General features: G+C 39.0%; 1 protein-coding gene across 1 annotated transcript in view; it reads left to right on the top strand.

The window, feature by feature from the left end:
- The window catches only part of Ttc30 (tetratricopeptide repeat domain 30), a 424,420-nt gene that overhangs the window by 10,953 nt on the left and 394,591 nt on the right, over positions 1-18,876 (top strand). The gene's annotated exons all lie outside the window — the stretch shown is intronic.

Raw genomic sequence — 18,876 nt, 5'->3', positions numbered from 1 at the left:
GAAGGGCAAGGAATAGAGTGAATTGGAGCGATGTGGTATACCGGGGTTGACGTGCTGTCAGTGGATTGAAGCAGGGCATGTGAAGCGTCTGGGGTAAACCATGGAAAGCTGTGTAGGTATGTATATTTGCGTGTCTGGACGTATGTATATACATGTGTATGGGGGGGGGGGGGTTGGGCCATTTCTTTCGTCTGTTTCCTTGCGCTACCTCGCAAACGCGGGAGACAGCGACAAAGCAAAAAAAAAAAAAAAGAAAATATATATATATATATATATATATATATATATATATATATATATATATATATATATATATATATATATATATATGTATCTGCGTACAGAATGGAAAAAGGTGAAAACAAAGGAGGTATGGGGAGTGGGGCAGGAATGGGACGTATTTTGGGAAGCAGTGATGGTATAATAAAGGTATAATAAAATAAATAAGAAAATATATATATATATATATATATATATATATATATATATATATATATATATATATATATATATATATATATATATATCTTCATACTATTGCTGAGTATTCCTGGTAAATTATATGGGAGAGTATTGATTGAGAGGGTGAAGGCATGTACAGAGCAACAGATTGGGGAAGAGCAGTGTGAATTCAGAAGTGGTAGAGGATGTGTGGATCAGGTGTTTCCTTTGAAGAATGTATGTGAGAAATACTTAGAAAAGCAAATGAATTTGTATGTAGCATTTATGGATCTGGAGAAGGCATATGATAGAGTTGATAGAGATGCTCTTTGGAAGGTATTAAGAATATATGGTGTGGGAGGCAAGCTGTTAGAAGCAGTGAAAAGTTTTTATCGAGGATGTAAGGCATGTGTACGTGTAGGAAGAGAGGAAAGTGATTGGTTTTCAGTGAATGTAGGTTTGCGGCAAGGGGTGTGTGATGTCTCCATGGTTGTTTAATTTGTTTATGGATGGGGTTGTTAGGGAGGTGAATGCAAGAGTTTTGGAAAGAGGGGCAAGTATGAAGTCTGTTGGGGATGAGAGAGCTTGGGAAGTGAGTCAGTTGCTGTTCGCTGATGATACAGCGCTGGTGGCTGATTCATGTGAGAAACTGCAGAAGCTGGTGACTGAGTTTGGTAAAGTGTGTGAAAGAAGAAAGTTAAGAGTAAATGTGAATAAGAGCAAGGTTATTAGGTACAGTAGGGTTGAGGGTCAAGTCAATTGGGAGGTGAGTTTGAATGGAGGAAAACTGGAGGAAGTGAAGTGTTTTAGATATCTGGGAGTGGATCTGGCAGCGGATGGAACCATGGAAGCGGAAGTGGATCATAGGGTGGGGGAGGGGGCGAAAATTCTGGGAGCCTTGAAGAATGTGCGGAAGTCGAGAACATTATCTCGGAAAGCAAAAATGGGTATGTTTGAAGGAATAGTGGTTCCAACAATGTTGTATGGTTGCGAGGCGTGGGCTATGGATAGAGTTGTGCGCAGGAGGATGGATGTGCTGGAAATGAGATGTTTGAGGACAAAAAAATATATATATATCTTCATACTATTCGCCATTTCCCGCGTTAGCGAAGTAGCATTAAGAACAGAGGACTGGGCCTTTGAGGAATACCCACACCTGGCTCCCTTCTCTGTTCCTTTTTTTGGAAAATTAAACAAAAAAACGAGAGGGAAGGATTTCAGCCACCCGCTCTCTCCCATTTTAGTCGCCTTCTACGACACGCAGGGAATACGTGGGAAGTATTCTTTCTCCCCTATCCCCAGGGGTATATATGTATATATATATATATATATATATATATATATATATATATATATATATATATATATATATATATATGTATATATATATATATATATATATATATATGTATATATATATATATATATATATATATATATATATATATATATATATATATTTTTTTTTTTTTTTTTTTATACTTTGTCGCTGTCTCCCGCGTTTGCGAGGTAGCGCAAGGAAACAGACGAAAGAAATGGCCCAACCCCCCCCCCATACACATGTACATACACACGTCCACACACGCAAATATACATACCTACACAGCTTTCCATGGTTTACCCCAGACGCTTCACATGCCTTGATTCAATCCACTGACAGCACGTCAAACCCTGTATACCACATCGCTCCAATTCACTCTATTCCTTGCCCTCCTTTCACCCTCCTGCATGTTCAGGCCCCGATCACACAAAATCTTTTTCACTCCATCTTTCCACCTCCAATTTGGTCTCCCTCTTCTCCTCGTTCCCTCCACCTCCGACACATATATCCTCTTGGTCAATCTTTCCTCACTCATTCTCTCCATGTGCCCAAACCATTTCAAAACACCCTCTTCTGCTCTCTCAACCACGCTCTTTTTATTTCCACACATCTCTCTTACCCTTACGTTACTTACTCGATCAAACCACCTCACACCACACATTGTCCTCAAACATCTCATTTCCAGCACATCCATCCTCCTGCGCACAACTCTATCCATAGCCCACGCCTCGCAACCATACAACATTGTTGGAACCACTATTCCTTCAAACATACCCATTTTTGCTTTCCGAGATAATGTTCTCGACTTCCACACATTTTTCAAGGCTCCCAAAATTTTCGCCCCCTCCCCCACCCTATGATCCACTTCCGCTTCCATGGTTCCATCCGCTGACAGATCCACTCCCAGATATCTAAAACACTTCACTTCCTCCAGTTTTTCTCCATTCAAACTCACCTCCCAATTGACTTGACCCTCAACCCTACTGTACCTAATAACCTTGCTCTTATTCACATTTACTCTTAACTTTCTTCTTCCACACACTTTACCAAACTCAGTCACCAGCTTCTGCAGTTTCTCACATGAATCAGCCACCAGCGCTGTATCATCAGCGAACAACAACTGACTCACTTCCCAAGCTCTCTCATCCCCAACAGACTTCATACTTGCCCCTCTTTCCAGGACTCTTGCATTTACCTCCCTAACAACCCCATCCATAAACAAATTAAACAACCATGGAGACATCACACACCCCTGCCGCAAACCTGCATTCACTGAGAACCAATCACTTTCCTCTCTTCCTACACGTACACATGCCTTACATCCTCGATAAAAACTTTTCACTGCTTCTAACAACTTGCCTCCCACACCATATATTCTTAATACCTTCCACAGAGCATCTCTATCAACTCTATCATATGCCTTCTCCAGATCCATAAATGCTACATACAAATCCATTTGCTTTTCTAAGTATTTCTCACATACATTCTTCAAAGCAAACACCTGATCCACACATCCTCTACCACTTCTGAAACCGCACTGCTCTTCCCCAATCTGATGCTCTGTACATGCCTTCACCCTCTCAATCAATATCCTCCCATAAACATTTACCAGGAATACTCAACAAACTTATACCTCTGTAATTTGAGCACTCACTCTTACCCCTTTGCCTTTGTACAATGGCACTATGCACGCATTCCGTCAATCCTCAAGCACCTCACCATGAATCATACATACAGTTAAATAACCTTACCAACCAGTCAACAATACAGTCACCCCCTTTTTTAATAAATTCCACTGCAATACCATCCAAACCGCTGCCTTGCCGGCTTTCATCTTCCGCAAAGCTTTTACTACCTCTCTCTGTTTACTAAATCATTTCCTAACCCTCTCACTTTGCACACCACCTCGACCAAAACACCCTATATCTGCCACTCTATCATCAACACACATTCAACAAACCTTCAAAATACTCACATCCATCTCCTTCTCAAACCGCCACCACTTGCTTGTTATCACCTCCCCATTAGCCCCTTCACTGATGTTCCATTTGCTCCCTTGTCTTTAACGCACTTTATTTATCTCCTTCCAGAACATCTTTTTATTCTCCCTAAAATTTAATGATACTCTCTCGCCCCAACTCCATATTACCCTCTTTTCACCTCTTGCACCTCTCTCTTCACCTCCTGTCTCTTTCTTTTATACATCTCCCACTCATTTGCATTTTTTCCCTGCAAAAATCGTCCAAATGCCTATCTTCTTCTCTTTCACTAATAATCTTACATCTTCATCCCACCACTCCACTACCCTTTCTAATCAACCCACCTCCCACGCTTCTCATGCCACAAGCAATCTTTTGCGCAAGCCATCACTGCTTCCCAAAATACGTCCCATTCCTGCCCCACTCCCCATACCTCCTTTGTTTTCACCTTTTTTTCCCATTCTGTACGCAGATATATAATATATATATATATATATATATTAATATATATATAAAATAATAATATATTATATATATATAATATATTTATATATATATATATATATATTTTCTTTTTTTTTTTTTTGCTTTGTCGCTGTCTCCCGCGTTTGCGAGGTAGCGCAAGGAAACAGACGAAAGAAATGACCCAACCCACCCCCATACACATGTATATACATACGTCCACACACGCAAATGTACATACCTACACAGCTTTCCATGGTTCACCCCAGACGCTTCACATGCCCTGATTCAATCCACTGACAGCACGTCAACCCCGGTATACCACATACATCCAATTCACTCTATTCCTTGCCCTCCTTTCACCCTCCTGCATGTTCAGGCCCCGATCACACAAAATCTTTTTCACTCCACCTTTCCACCTCCAATTTGGTCTCCCACTTCTCGTTCCCTCCACCTCCGACACATATATCCTCTTGGTCAATCTTTCCTCACTCATTCTCTCCATGTGCCCAAACCATTTCAAAACACCCTCTTCTGCTCTCTCAACCACGCTCTTTTTATTTCCACACATCTCTCTTACCCTTACGTTACTTACTCGATCAAACCACCTCACACCATACATTGTCCTCAAACATCTCATTTCCAGCACATCCATCCTCCTGCGCACAACTCTATCCATAGCCCACGTCTCGCAACCATACAACATTGTTGGAACCACTATTCCTTCAAACATACCCATTTTTGCTTTCCGAGATAATGTTCTCGACTTCCACACATTCTTCAAGGCTCCCAGGATTTTCGCCCCCTCCACCACCCTATGATCCACTTAATTATTATTATTATTATTATTATTATTATTATTATCATTATTATTATTATTATTATTATTATTACTATCACCATTATTACCATTATTATCATTATTAGTGTTATTATTATCATCATTATTATTATGATTATTATTATTATCATTAATTATTATATATATATATATATATATATATATATATATATATATATATATATATATATATATATATATATATATTTATATGTATATAAGAGTATTAGTGAAAGAGAAGAGAGAGGCATTTGGACGATTTTTGCAGGGAAAAAATGCAATTGAGTGGGAGATGTATAAAAGAAAGAGACAGGAGGTCAAGAGAAAGGTGCAAGAGGTAAAAAAAAGGGCAAATGAGAGTTGGGGTGAGAGAGTATCATTAAATTTTAGGGAGAATAAAAAGATGTTCTGGAAGGAGGTAAATAAAGTGCGTAAGACAAGGGAGCAAATGGGAACTTCGGTGAAGGGCGCAAGTGGGGAGGTGATAACAAGTAGTGGTGATGTGAGAAGGAGATGGAGTGAGTATTTTGAAGGTTTGTTGAATGTGTTTGATGATAGAGTGGCAGATATAGGGTGTTTTGGTCGAGGTGGTGTGCAAAGTGAGAGGGTTAGGGAAAATGATTTGGTAAACAGAGAAGAGGTAGTGAAAGCTTTGCGGAAGATGAAAGCCGGCAAGGCAGCAGGTTTGGATGGTATTGCAGAGGAATTTATTCAAAAAGGGGGTGACTATTGTTGACTGGATGGTAAGGTTATTTAATGTATGTATGACTCATGGTGAGGTGCCTGAGGATTGGCGGAATGCGTGCATAGTGCCATTGTACAAAGGCAAAGGGGATAAGAGTGAGTGCTCAAATTACAGAGGTATAAGTTTGTTGAGTATTCCTGGTAAATTATATGGGAGGGTATTGATTGAGAGGGTGAAGGCATGTACAGAGCATCAGATTGGGGAAGAGCAGTGTGGTTTCAGAAGTGGTAGAGGATGTGTGGATCAGGTGTTTGCTTTGAAGAATGTATGTGAGAAATACTTAGAAAAGCAAATGGATTTGTATGTAGCATTTATGGATCTGGAGAAGGCATATGTTAGAGTTGATAGAGATGTTCTGTGGAAGGTATTAAGAATATATGGTGTGGGAGGAAAGTTGTTAGAAGCAGTGAAAAGTTTTTATCGAGGATGTAAGGCATGTGTACGTGTAGGAAGAGAGGAAAGTGATTGGTTCTCAGTGAATGTAGGTTTGCGGCAGGGGTGTGTGATGTCTCCATGGTTGTTTAATTTGTTTATGGATGGGGTTGTTAGGGAGGTAAATGCAAGAGTTTTGGAAAGAGGGGCAAGTATGAAGTCTGTTGGGGATGAGAGAGCTTGGGAAGTGAGTCAGTTGTTGTTCGCTGATGATACAGCGCTGGTGGCTGATTCATGTGAGAAACTGCAGAAGCTGGTGACTGAGTTTGGAAAAGTGTGTGGAAGAAGAAAGTTAAGAGTAAATGTGAATAAGAGCAAGGTTATTAGGTACAGTAGGGTTGAGGGTCAAGTCAATTGGGAGGTGAGTTTGAATGGAGAAAAACTGGAGGAAGTGAAGTGTTTTAGATATCTGGGAGTGGATCTGGCAGCGGATGGAACCATGGAAGCGGAAGTGGATCATAGGGTGGGGGAGGGGGCGAAAATCCTGGGGGCCTTGAAGAATGTGTGGAAGTCGAGAACATTATCTCGGAAAGCAAAAATGGGTATGTTTGAAGGAATAGTGGTTCCAACAATGTTGTATGGTTGCGAGGCGTGGGCTATGGATAGAGTTGTGCGCAGGAGGATGGATGTGCTGGAAATGAGATGTTTGAGGACAATGTGTGGTGTGAGGTGGTTTGATCGAGTGAGTAACGTAAGGGTAAGAGAGATGTGTGGAAATAAAAAGAGCGTGGTTGAGAGAGCAGAAGAGGGTGTTTTGAAGTGGTTTGGGCACATGGAGAGGATGAGTGAGGAAAGATTGACCAAGAGGATATATGTGTCGGAGGTGGAGGGAACAAGGAGAAGAGGGAGACCAAATTGGAGGTGGAAAGATGGAGTGAAAAAGATTTTGTATGATCGGGGTCTGAACATGCAGAAGGGTGAAAGAAGGGCAAGGAATAGAGTGAATTGGAGCGATGTGGTATACCGGGGTTGACGTGCTGTCAGTGGATTGAAGCAGGGCATGTGAAGCGTCTGGGGTAAACCATGGAAAGCTGTGTAGGTATGTATATTTGCGTGTGTGGACGTATGTATATACATGTGTATGGGGGGGGGGGGGTTGGGCCATTTCTTTCGTCTGTTTCCTTGCGCTACCTCGCAAACGCGGGAGACAACGACAAGGTATAATGAAATAAATAAGAAAATATATATATATATATATATATATATATATATATATATATATATATATATATATATATATATCTTCATACTATTGCTGAGTATTCCTGGTAAATTATATGGGAGAGTATTGATTGAGAGGGTGGAGGCATGTACAGAGCAACAGATTGGGGAAGAGCAGTGTGAATTCAGAAGTGGTAGAGGATGTGTGGATCAGGTGTTTCCTTTGAAGAATGTATGTGAGAAATACTTAGAAAAGCAAATGAATTTATATGTAGCATTTATGGATCTGGAGAAGGCATATGATAGAGTTGATAGAGATGCTCTTTGGAAGGTATTAAGAATATATGGTGTGGGAGGCAAGCTGTTAGAAGCAGTGAAAAGTTTTTATCGAGGATGTAAGGCATGTGTACGTGTAGGAAGAGAGGAAAGTGATTGGTTTTCAGTGAATGTAGGTTTGCGGCAGGGGTGTGTGATGTCTCCATGGTTGTTTAATTTGTTTATGGATGGGGTTGTTAGGGAGGTGAATGCAAGAGTTTTGGAAAGAGGGGCAAGTATGAAGTCTGTTGGGGATGAGAGAGCTTGGAAAGTGAGTCAGTTGCTGTTCGCTGATGATACAGCGCTGGTGGCTGATTCATGTGAGAAACTGCAGAAGCTGGTGACTGAGTTTGGTAAAGTGTGTGAAAGAAGAAAGTTAAGAGTAAATGTGAATAAGAGCAAGGTTATTAGGTACAGTAGGGTTGAGGGTCAAGTCAATTGGGAGGTGAGTTTGAATGGAGGAAAACTGGAGGAAGTGAAGTGTTTTAGATATCTGGGAGTGGATCTGGCAGCGGATGGAACCATGGAAGCGGAAGTGGATCATAGGGTGGGGGAGGGGGCGAAAATTCTGGGAGCCTTGAAGAATGTGCGGAAGTCGAGAACATTATCTCGGAAAGCAAAAATGGGTATGTTTGAAGGAATAGTGGTTCCAACAATGTTGTATGGTTGCGAGGCGTGGGCTATGGATAGAGTTGTGCGCAGGAGGATGGATGTGCTGGAAATGAGATGTTTGAGGACAAAAAAATATATATATATATATCTTCATACTATTCGCCATTTCCCGCGTTAGCGAAGTAGCATTAAGAACAGAGGACTGGGCCTTTGAGGAATACCCACACCTGGCTCCCTTCTCTGTTCCTTTTTTTGGAAAATCAAACAAAAAAACGAGAGGGAAGGATTTCAGCCACCCGCTCTCTCCCAATTTAGTCGCCTTCTACGACACGCAGGGAATACGTGGGAAGTATTCTTTCTCCCCTATCCCCAGGGGTATATATGTATATATATATATATATATATATATATATATATATATATATATATATATATATATATATATATATATATGTATATATATATGTATATATATATATATATATATATATATATATATATATATATATATATATATATATATATATATATATATATTCCTATGAGTCCACGGGGAAAATGAAACACGATAAGTTCCTAAGTGCATTTTCGTGTAATAATCACATCATCAGGGGAGACACGAGAGAAATATAACAGTCAGTTGTTATACATCGAAGAGACGAAGCTAGGATGTCATTGGGTAAACATGCGATTGTCCAAGACAACAACAAGCGCTCATGAACTTATTTTACAAATTTCTTCAACAATAAAGTTATCTAATTTGTATAGACCATCACTTATATTAAGATTTTAATTCTTTGTGTATTTAATAATAGAAGATTCAATGATATTTCTCGTGGTAATAGAGTTAGAGTTGATAACTGAGATGGCATTTCTCCAGTCAATACAATTATCATAGTTTCTAACGTGATTAAACAAAGCATTTGATTCTTGTCCCGTTCTTATAATATATTCATGTTGCTTAAGTCTAACAGAAAGATCCTTACCAGTCTGCCCAACATAAAACTTATCACAATTTCTACATGGCACTTTAAAGATGCATCCAGGAGAATTTTCTGGTGAGTTCCTGATTAAGATATTCTTCATAGTATTATTGTTGCTGAAGGCAACATTTACATTAAAGGATTTAAGCTACATGGGAAGTAAAGTAAAATCATTATCAAAAGGGAGAACTAAAAGATTCTTGGCGTCAATGGGAGGTTTGGTCTGAACTCTATAAAATCATTTCTTTGCTAACTTAAGGGATTTATCACTCAAACTCAACATCAATAAACTCCGGACTGCAAATACGTAATGCCCTAAGGAACATAGATTGAAATGATGATAATTTAACTCTGTCATGTTGAGATGAATAATAATGGATATATGAGCATACATTGGTAAGTTTTCTGTACATGCTAAACTTAAAATTGTTTCCTTGCCTATGGATCATGCAATCTAAAAATGGTATCATACCATTATTTTCATTTTCTGCTGTAAATTTGATGGAAGGTACTAAATTGTTAAGTAAGGGGAGAAATATTTGTAAATTTTCATTTGTTGGCCAAACACAAAGAACATCATCTACATACCTAAACCAAATTGCATTAGGAGGTAAGATAACCTTTAGTGATTTTGTTTCAAAAAATTCCATATAAAGATTACTTAATTCAGGTGAAAGAGGGTTACCCATTGCCATACCAAATTTTTAGCATAATAATCTCCATTGAATTGAAATACACAGTCTTTCATACACAATTTTATCAGTTCACTGAAAACAGACTTTGAAATAGGGAAATAAATATCATCCAAGACATCAAATAAATATTTTAAAAGGTCATTAACTGGAACTTTTGTGAAAAGTGAGGAACATCAAATCTAACTAGTTTGAAATCAAAATTAACATTGATATTGTTTAGCTTGTTGACTAAATCTACATTGTTCATGATATTAGAATTTGACACTTTACGCAATAAAGGGCTTGATAAAGAAACTAACCATTTTGACAATCTATATGTGATGGAGCCTACAGAACTCACTATAGGTCTTGCCGGAAAATTCTGTTTATTTGTTTTGATAAATTCATACATATATGGCAATGAAGGGGACAAAAATGACAAACTTTAGATAAGAGAACCATTACCTTTCAACAATAACGTCATTTCTTTATTGAAATGGGAATTAACTGCTTCTATGGGATTTCTACTGAGTTTAGAATATGTTGTGTCATCATTTAAAAGATCATTCATTTTAGATAGGTACTTTTGTCTAAAATCACAACAATTTTAGCCTTATCTGCTTTAGTAACATGTATATCATTGTCTTTTTTTAAGGTGTTAATAGCTCTTATAAATCTTTTAGGGCAATTAGATTCCACTTGTTTTGACAAACTGCCATACACTAAATCCTTATAGATATTAATTTCCTCATTAGTAGAATTACTGTATTTCTCTAAATTACAAAAAGACTGTGACATCAACACAGCTGGCATCCCTGTTAGAGCACACAAAACTTAATCCATATCCTAATGCACACAAGGAATCCTTATCTAGTTGCGTATTAGATAGGTTTATCACAAAAGAAGGGTTTGTGTTCTTAGTCCAGTCGCTGTTTTTGATAAGATGGTCCAACTTACAATTTAGTGTCATTTGTAGCCTATTCATCTAAAATGAATGATCTTTTAAATGATGACACAACATATTCTAAACTCAGTAAAATCCCTTAGAAGCAGTTAATTTCCATTTCAATAGAGAAATGAAGTTGTTGTTGAAAGGTAATGGTTCTCTTGTCAAAAGTTTGTCATCTTTGTTCCCTTCATTGCCATATATGTATGGACTTATCAAAACTCATAAACAGAATTTTCCGGCAAGACCTATAGTGAGTTCAGTAGCCTCCATCACATATACATTGTCAAAATGGTTAGTTTCTTTATCAAGCCCTGTATTGGGTAAGGTATCAAATTCTAATATCATGAACAATGTAGATTTAGTTAAAAGCTTAACAATATCAATGTTGATTTTTATTTCAAACTAGTTAGTTTTGATGTTCACTCACTTTCCACAAAAGTTCCAGTTGATGACCTTTTAGAATATTTATTTGATGTCTTGGATGATATTCATTTACATGTTTCAAAGTCCGTTTTTATTGAACTGATAAAATTGTGTATAAAAGACTGTGTATTTCAATTCAATGAAGATTATTATGCTCAGAAATTTGGTATGTCAATGGGTAACCCTCTTTCACCTGTACTAAGTAATCTTTTTATGGAATTTTTTAAAACAATATTACTAAACGATATCCTACTTTCTAATGCAATTTGGTTTAAGTATGTAGATGATGTTCTTTGTGTTTGGCCAACAAATGAAAATTTACAAATATTTCTCCCCTTACTTAACAATTTAGTACCTTCCATCAAATCTACTGTAGAAAATGAAAATAATGGTATGTTACCATTTTTAGATTGCATGATCTATAGGCAAGGAAACAATTTTAAGTTTAGCATATACAGAAAACCTACCAATTTATGCTCATATATCCATTATTACTCATCTCAACATGACAGAGTTAAATTATTATCATTTCAATCTATGTTCCCTAGGGCATTACGTATTTGCAGTCCAGAGTTTATTGATGATGAGTTTGAGAAGATATATTCTATTGGATCGACGTTAAAGTACCCTAGATCTTTCATTGATGAATCCCTTAAGTTAGTAAAGAAATCATTTCATAGAGTTGAGCCCAAACCTCTCACTGACACCGAGAATCTTTTAGTTCTCCCTTTCAATAATGATTTTACTTTACTTTCCATGTAGCTTAAATCCTTTAATGTAAATGTTGCCTTTAGCAACAATAATACTATAAAGAATATCTTAATCAGGAACTCACCAGAAAATTCTCCTGGATGCATCTATAAAGTGCTATGTAGAAATTGTGATAAGTTTTATGTTGGGCAGACTGGTAAGGATCTTTCTGTTAGACTTAAGCAACATAAATATAGTATAAGAACGGGACAAGAATCAAATGCCTTGTTTAATCACGTTAAAAACTATGATCATTGTATTGACTGGAGTAATGCCATCTCAGTTATTAACTCTAACTCTATTACCACGAGAAATATCATTGAATCTTCTATTGTTGAATACACAAAGAATTATAATCTTAATATCAGTGATGGTCTATACAAATTAGAGAACTTTATTGTTGATAGAATTTGTAAGATGATAAGTTTATGAACGCTTGTTGTCTGTCTTGGACAATCGCATGTTTACCCAATGACATCCTAGCTTCGTCTCATCGATGTATATCAACTGACTGTTATATTTCTCTCTTGTGTCTCCCCTTATGATATGATTATTACACGAAAGTGCACTTGGGAACTTATCGTGTTTCATTTTCCCTGTGTACTCATAGGAATATCTTGATTACGCGCAAAATTGTGATCCTTTCCAATATATATATATATATATATATATATATATATATATATATATATATATATATTTGTTTGTTTATTTTGCTTTGTCGCTGTCTCCCGCGTTAGCGAGGTAGCGCAAGGAAACAGACGAAAGAATGGCCCAACCCTCCCACATACACATGTATATACATACACGTCCACACATGCAAATATACATACCTATACATCTCAATGTACACATATATATATACACACACAGACATATACATATATACACATGTACATAGTCCATAGTCTGCCTTTATTTGTTCCCATCGCCAACTCGCCACATATGGAATAACAACCCCCTCCCCCCTCATGTGTGCGAGGTAGCGCTAGGAAAGACACCAAAGGCCCCATTCGTTCACACTCAGTCTCTAGCTGTCATGTAATAATGCACCGAAACCACAGCTCCCTTTCCACATCCAGGCCCCACACACTTTCCATGGTTTACCCCAGACGCTTCACATGCCCTGGTTCAATCCATTGACAGCACGTCGACCCCGGTATACCACATCGTTCCAATTCTCTCTATTCCTTGCACACCTTTCACCCTCCTGCATGTTCAGGCCCCGATCACTCAAAATCTTTTTCACTCCATCTTTCCACCTCCAATTTGGTCTCCCACTTCTCCTCGTTCCCTCCACCTCTGACACATATATCCTCTTGGTCAATCTTTCCCCACTCATTCTCTCCATGTGACCAAGCCATTTCAAAACACCCGCTTCTGCTCTCTCCCAACCACACTCTTTTTATTTCCACACATCTCTCTCATCCTTGCATTACTTACTCGATCAAACCACCTCACACCACATATTGTCCTCAAACATCTCATTTCTAGCACATCCACACTCCTCCGCACAACTCTATCCATAGCCCACGCCTCACAACCATACAACATTGTTGGAACCACTATTCCTTCAAACATACCCATTTTTGCTTTCCGAGATAATGTTCTCGACTTCCACACATTCTTCAAGGCTCCCAGAATTTTCGCCCCCTCCCCCACCCTATGATTCACTTCCGCTTTCATGGTTCCATCCGCTGCCAGATCCACTCCCAGATATCTAAAACACTTTACTTCCTCCAGTTTTTCTCCATTCAAACTTACCTCCCAATTGACTTGACCCTCAACCCTACTGTACCTAATACCCTTGCTCTTATTCACATTTACTCTTATCTTTCTTCTTTCACACTCTTTACCAAACTCAGTCACCAGCTTCTGCAGTTTCTTACATGAATCAGCCACCAGCGCTGTATCATCAGCGAACAACAACTGACTCACTTCCCAAGCTCTCTCATCCACAACAGACTGCATACTTGCCCCTCTTTCCAAAACTCTTGCATTCACCTCCCTAACAACCCCATCTATAAACAAATTAAACAACCATGGAGACATCACACACCCCTGCCGCAAACCTACATTCACTGAGAACCAATCACTTTCCTCTCTTCCTACACGTACACATGCCTTACATCCTCGATAAAAACTTTTCACTGCTTCTATCAACTTCCCTCCCACACCATATATTCTTAAAACCTTCCACAGAGCATCTCTATCAACTCTATCATATGCCTTCTCCAGATCCATAAATGCTACATACAAATCCATTTGTTTTTCTAAGTATTTCTCACATACATTCTTCAAAGCAAACACCTGATCCACACATCCTCTACCACTTCTGAAACCACACTGCTCTTCCCCAATCTGATGCTCTGTACACGCCTTCACCCTCTCAATCAATACCCTCCCATATGATTTACCAGGAATATATATATATATATATATATATATATATATATATATATATATATATATATATATATATATATATATATATACTTCCCACGTATTCCCTGCGTGTCGTAGAAGGCGACTAAAAAGGGAGGGAGCGGGGGGCTGGAAATCCTCCCATCTCGTTTTTTTTCTAATTTTCCAAAAGAAGGAACAGAGGGGGCCAGGTGAGGATATTCCAAAAAAGGCCGAGTCCTCTGTTCTTAACGCTACCTCGCTAACGCGGGAAATGGCGAATAGTTTAAAAGAAAGAAAGAAATATATATATATATATATATATATATATATATATATATATATATATATATATATATATATATATATATATATATATATATATATGATTAAATCAAAGAAAAAGAAAACAGTCTTTAGATGATAGCAGTGATGATCAAGTAAGATTACAATGGGGGCTCATAACCAAGGTTTAAGTATGCCCTTTAATGAGAACATTGATGACCCAACTTGGCCAATGGACTGCCAAGCATACTGTGACCACTCACTTTCCCATAGGCCAAGGAAAGGCCGCGAGGATTCTTACGTTTGATAACTAAATCTAATAATAGCAGCAGAAATAATGTGGTATGCATCCTGCACACCTGCTTAAAATCACTGAAACACCCTAATTCACAAGTCTAAGGGAACATTTAGGAAAAACATCCTAAGTATAATCACAAGTGAGTTAGCCCTTTCATTATGGAAGTGGTATGCAAATGAATAGTTATGGAAAATGCACTTATACTTAATTGAACTTAAGCAGGTCACTTTAATTTCTGCCGAACTGCTCAGTCTCATGTGCTTAAAGTTCACTTGAGGGAGCATCAGCTGTCTACATGTCTTTTGAATATAACCCTAGCTGTGTAAACAACAGGCTGCACGGGAATCCGGGCGTATTGGAGTCCTTGCTCAGTGGAGTGCCATGTCCTTCCGGTCAGTTTGATCTGTACGTGCACAGGGATCCGGGCGTGCGGCAGTCCTTGCTCAACGACGGCCCACGTTCCACAGGTCAAGTCGGCCTGTACGTGCACTATTCACACGCAGCGCGGTGTGCCCAGCGTCCGTCCTTGGCCAATTCACTATGTCCGTCCACACACTGGTAAGATTCACTCATCCTTAGCACCCGTCAGTGCTAATAAGCCCATGCTGAAGCTCGGCTCCTACTAATGCCGTGTTGAAACTGATGTCATCAGTCTCTCTTGTCGATGCATTATTGGCTCGTTATCCTTACAGGCCGACGAGCCTTGCACTCTTTATAAAGGCTCCTGTGTAACAGAGCAAGGTATGGCTTACCGGGTGCCCTGATAGATGTTGGTGTTATGGCCCCTGGGCTGGGCAAACTGTCCCTGTGGTGGCCGAATACTCACGAACCCCCATCTCTGCTCTGCGTAATGTAGGATGCCATTTGTTTTATTACTAAGGTAATCATTTCGGTTTCCTTAGTTAATTACTTCACTAATTCACTTTTCCAGTTGTCCTCGCTGGATACATTTACGTTGTAACATTGTCACTTTCATTAGATTTACAGTCTGAAGTTTTATGCACTACTAATCAAACATTTTTACAAGAATATCTTTAATCAGTAATTCTTTTCTGCTCCAAAAGCCTCTACAAATTCTCACCCTCTCTCCACAAGATAGCGATCAGACATTCCGCCAGTTGCCTCTCTCAGCACATTTACATCCAAAAGTCTCTCTTTTACACTCCTATCAGTTAATATGTAATCAAATAGTGCCTGCTGACCATCTTTCCTACTGACATTCGTATACTTGCGTATGTCCCTCTTTTTAAACTAGGTATTCCCAATCACTTGTCCTTTTTATAGCACACAACTTCACAAGTTGTTCACCATTTTCATTCATGATACTGAATACCCAATATCACTCAATTATACCCTCAACTACCACATTACTCACCTTTATATTCAAATCACCCATCAGTAATACTCAGTCTCTTGCATCAAAACCGCAGATACTCTCAATCAATTTGCTCCCAAAACAGTTGCCTATTAGCATCTTTCTTCTCATAGCCAGTGCATAATCACTAATGATCACTCACCCCTCGCCATACACTTTCATTTTTACTTACATCAGTCTAGAACTCCCTTGCGCTCTTTTATGCATCCCACAACTACCTCAGTAGTATTGCTAGTCCTTCCTTAGCTCTTCTTCCTCACCAACCCCCTGAAATTACTTCTAAAACATTTCTAAACCATTCATCCCCTTTCCCCTTGAACTTTGTTTCACTCATAGTCAGAACATGATACCTATCTCTCCTCTCTTCTCATCTTGGCTACATCCACACATATTTAGACACCCCCAGCTTGAGCCTTTAAGGAGGATGAGCACTCTCCACTTGTGTCCTTTTCTGTTCCATCTCTTAGAAGTTGACATACAATATAGCGGGGGGGGGGGGGGGGGGGGGGGCAGCCCCAACCCTCCCCCTGCCCCCTTTAGTTACCTTCTAACGACACGCGGAGATAACAGGAGAAGCTAGATGAAGAAAAGAAGAGAGATAAATGAAATTAAATGGATGAATTTAAGAATGGGAGGTACTAATGTAAGCAATGCTTACACGTGTGAAAGAAAAGTCTGTAGAGGCAGAGGGTGGGATGTGGACTTGATGGAGGTGGAATAAGGAAGGTCAATTGTTCGTGAAAGAGAGAAGTATGTGCATCACCTGAAGAGAAGGATTGCGAGTGATTGGGAAATGTACGGAAAGAAGCGGCAAGAGGTCAAGAGGAAGGTGCAGTTACTGGTAAAGAAAACTAATGGAAGTTGAGGTGAGAGGGTATCGGTGCACCTCAGGAAGAATAAAAAAAAAAATGGCTTGGAGGGAGGCGAATAGCGTATGGAGAAAGAGAGCAAGCGGAACTGTCAGTAAAGGGAGCAGTTGTGGAAATGGTACCAGGCAAAGAGGTGCAGAGATTAAGTGAGTATTTCGAAGGACTGATGAATGTTTCATAATAGGATGGCAGATGTGGGGTGTTTTGGAAGTGGAGGTGTGCGAAGTGACAGGTGCTCTGGCGAAAAGAGAAGAGGTGGTGAAAGTCTAGCGAAAGATGAAATGTGGCAAATCGTATGGAGTGGACGGGATTGCAGTTGAATTTCTCAAGAAAAATGGGTAACAATATTTCTGATTGGTTGGTTAGGATATTCAGGTGGAATGCTCATGTAAAGACAAGAGGAACTAAAATAAATGTTCGAATTAAAGAGGTATGAGATTACCAAGTGCATTGTTTAGTGAGAGGGTGGTGACTTGAGAGGATGGTGGCATGCTGAGAGCATCAGAATAGGGAGGAACGCTGTGGCTTCAGGAGTGGTAGAGGATGTGTGGATCAGGTGTTTGCTTTGAAGGAATCGTGTAAAAAGTACATTGAGAAACAGACGGATATGTTGGTTGGCATTTTATGGATATGAGGACAAGATATGGTAGGGTTAATAGATATTTTTGTAAGAGATGTTACAGATATATGGTATGGGAGGAAAGCTACTAGGAGCAGTGAGGAGTTTTTCTCAAAACAGTAAGTAATATATAGGATTGTGTAGGGAGGAGGATGAGTGGTTCCAGGAGAACGTAGGTCTGCAGCAGGATTGTGTGATGTTACCATAGCTGTTAAGTCTTAATGAATGAATTGGTGACGGAGGTGAGTGTAAGGTCTTAGAGACTTAGATCCGCCTAATGGTGGGATTGGAGAGCCTGGGAGGCAAGTCAGTCGCTGTTTAGTTATAACATGGCATTGGTGAAACTGCATTAGCTGATTACTGAGGTTGTGTATGTGAAAGGAAAAAGTTCAGTTAATGTGGAGATACACAGGTTGGTTGGAATGTGTGTTTAAATGGAGAGAACCTGGAGAAAGTGAAGTGTTTCAGATACCTGAGAGTGGATATGGCAGCGGATAGAACCATAGGAGTTGAAATAAACCATACGATGGGAAAGGAAAATTAGGTCCTGGCCACGTTGAGAAATGAGTGCAAACACAAGCATGCTTCATGGAATAGTAGTCCAAACGGAGGCGCGGCCTCTCAATCATAATGTACGGAAGAGGATTATTTTGTTGTAAATAAAAGTGTTTGAGGACAATATGTAGTGTGAGAAGGGTTTGTTGCCTAAGATAGGATACGAGAGACGTGTGTTGGTAAGAATAGTGCACACACACACACACACACACACACACACACACACACACGATTGATTTTATTTCAACTATATTGATCATGCTAACTCATATCTCCTGCATATTTCACCTTCAGTATATGTTCATATCAAATGAATTTATGAAACATCTGTATACATCTAACACTTATGCATTCTAAATGTATGAGCACGACATTAGTACGTTT

This window comes from Panulirus ornatus, chromosome 11 (assembly GCF_036320965.1).
Source record: "Panulirus ornatus isolate Po-2019 chromosome 11, ASM3632096v1, whole genome shotgun sequence".
In the NCBI taxonomy this organism is placed as follows: Eukaryota; Metazoa; Arthropoda; class Malacostraca; order Decapoda; family Palinuridae; genus Panulirus; species Panulirus ornatus.
Note: the sequence above shows the minus strand (reverse complement) of the source record. Positions and strands in the feature narration are given on the sequence as shown.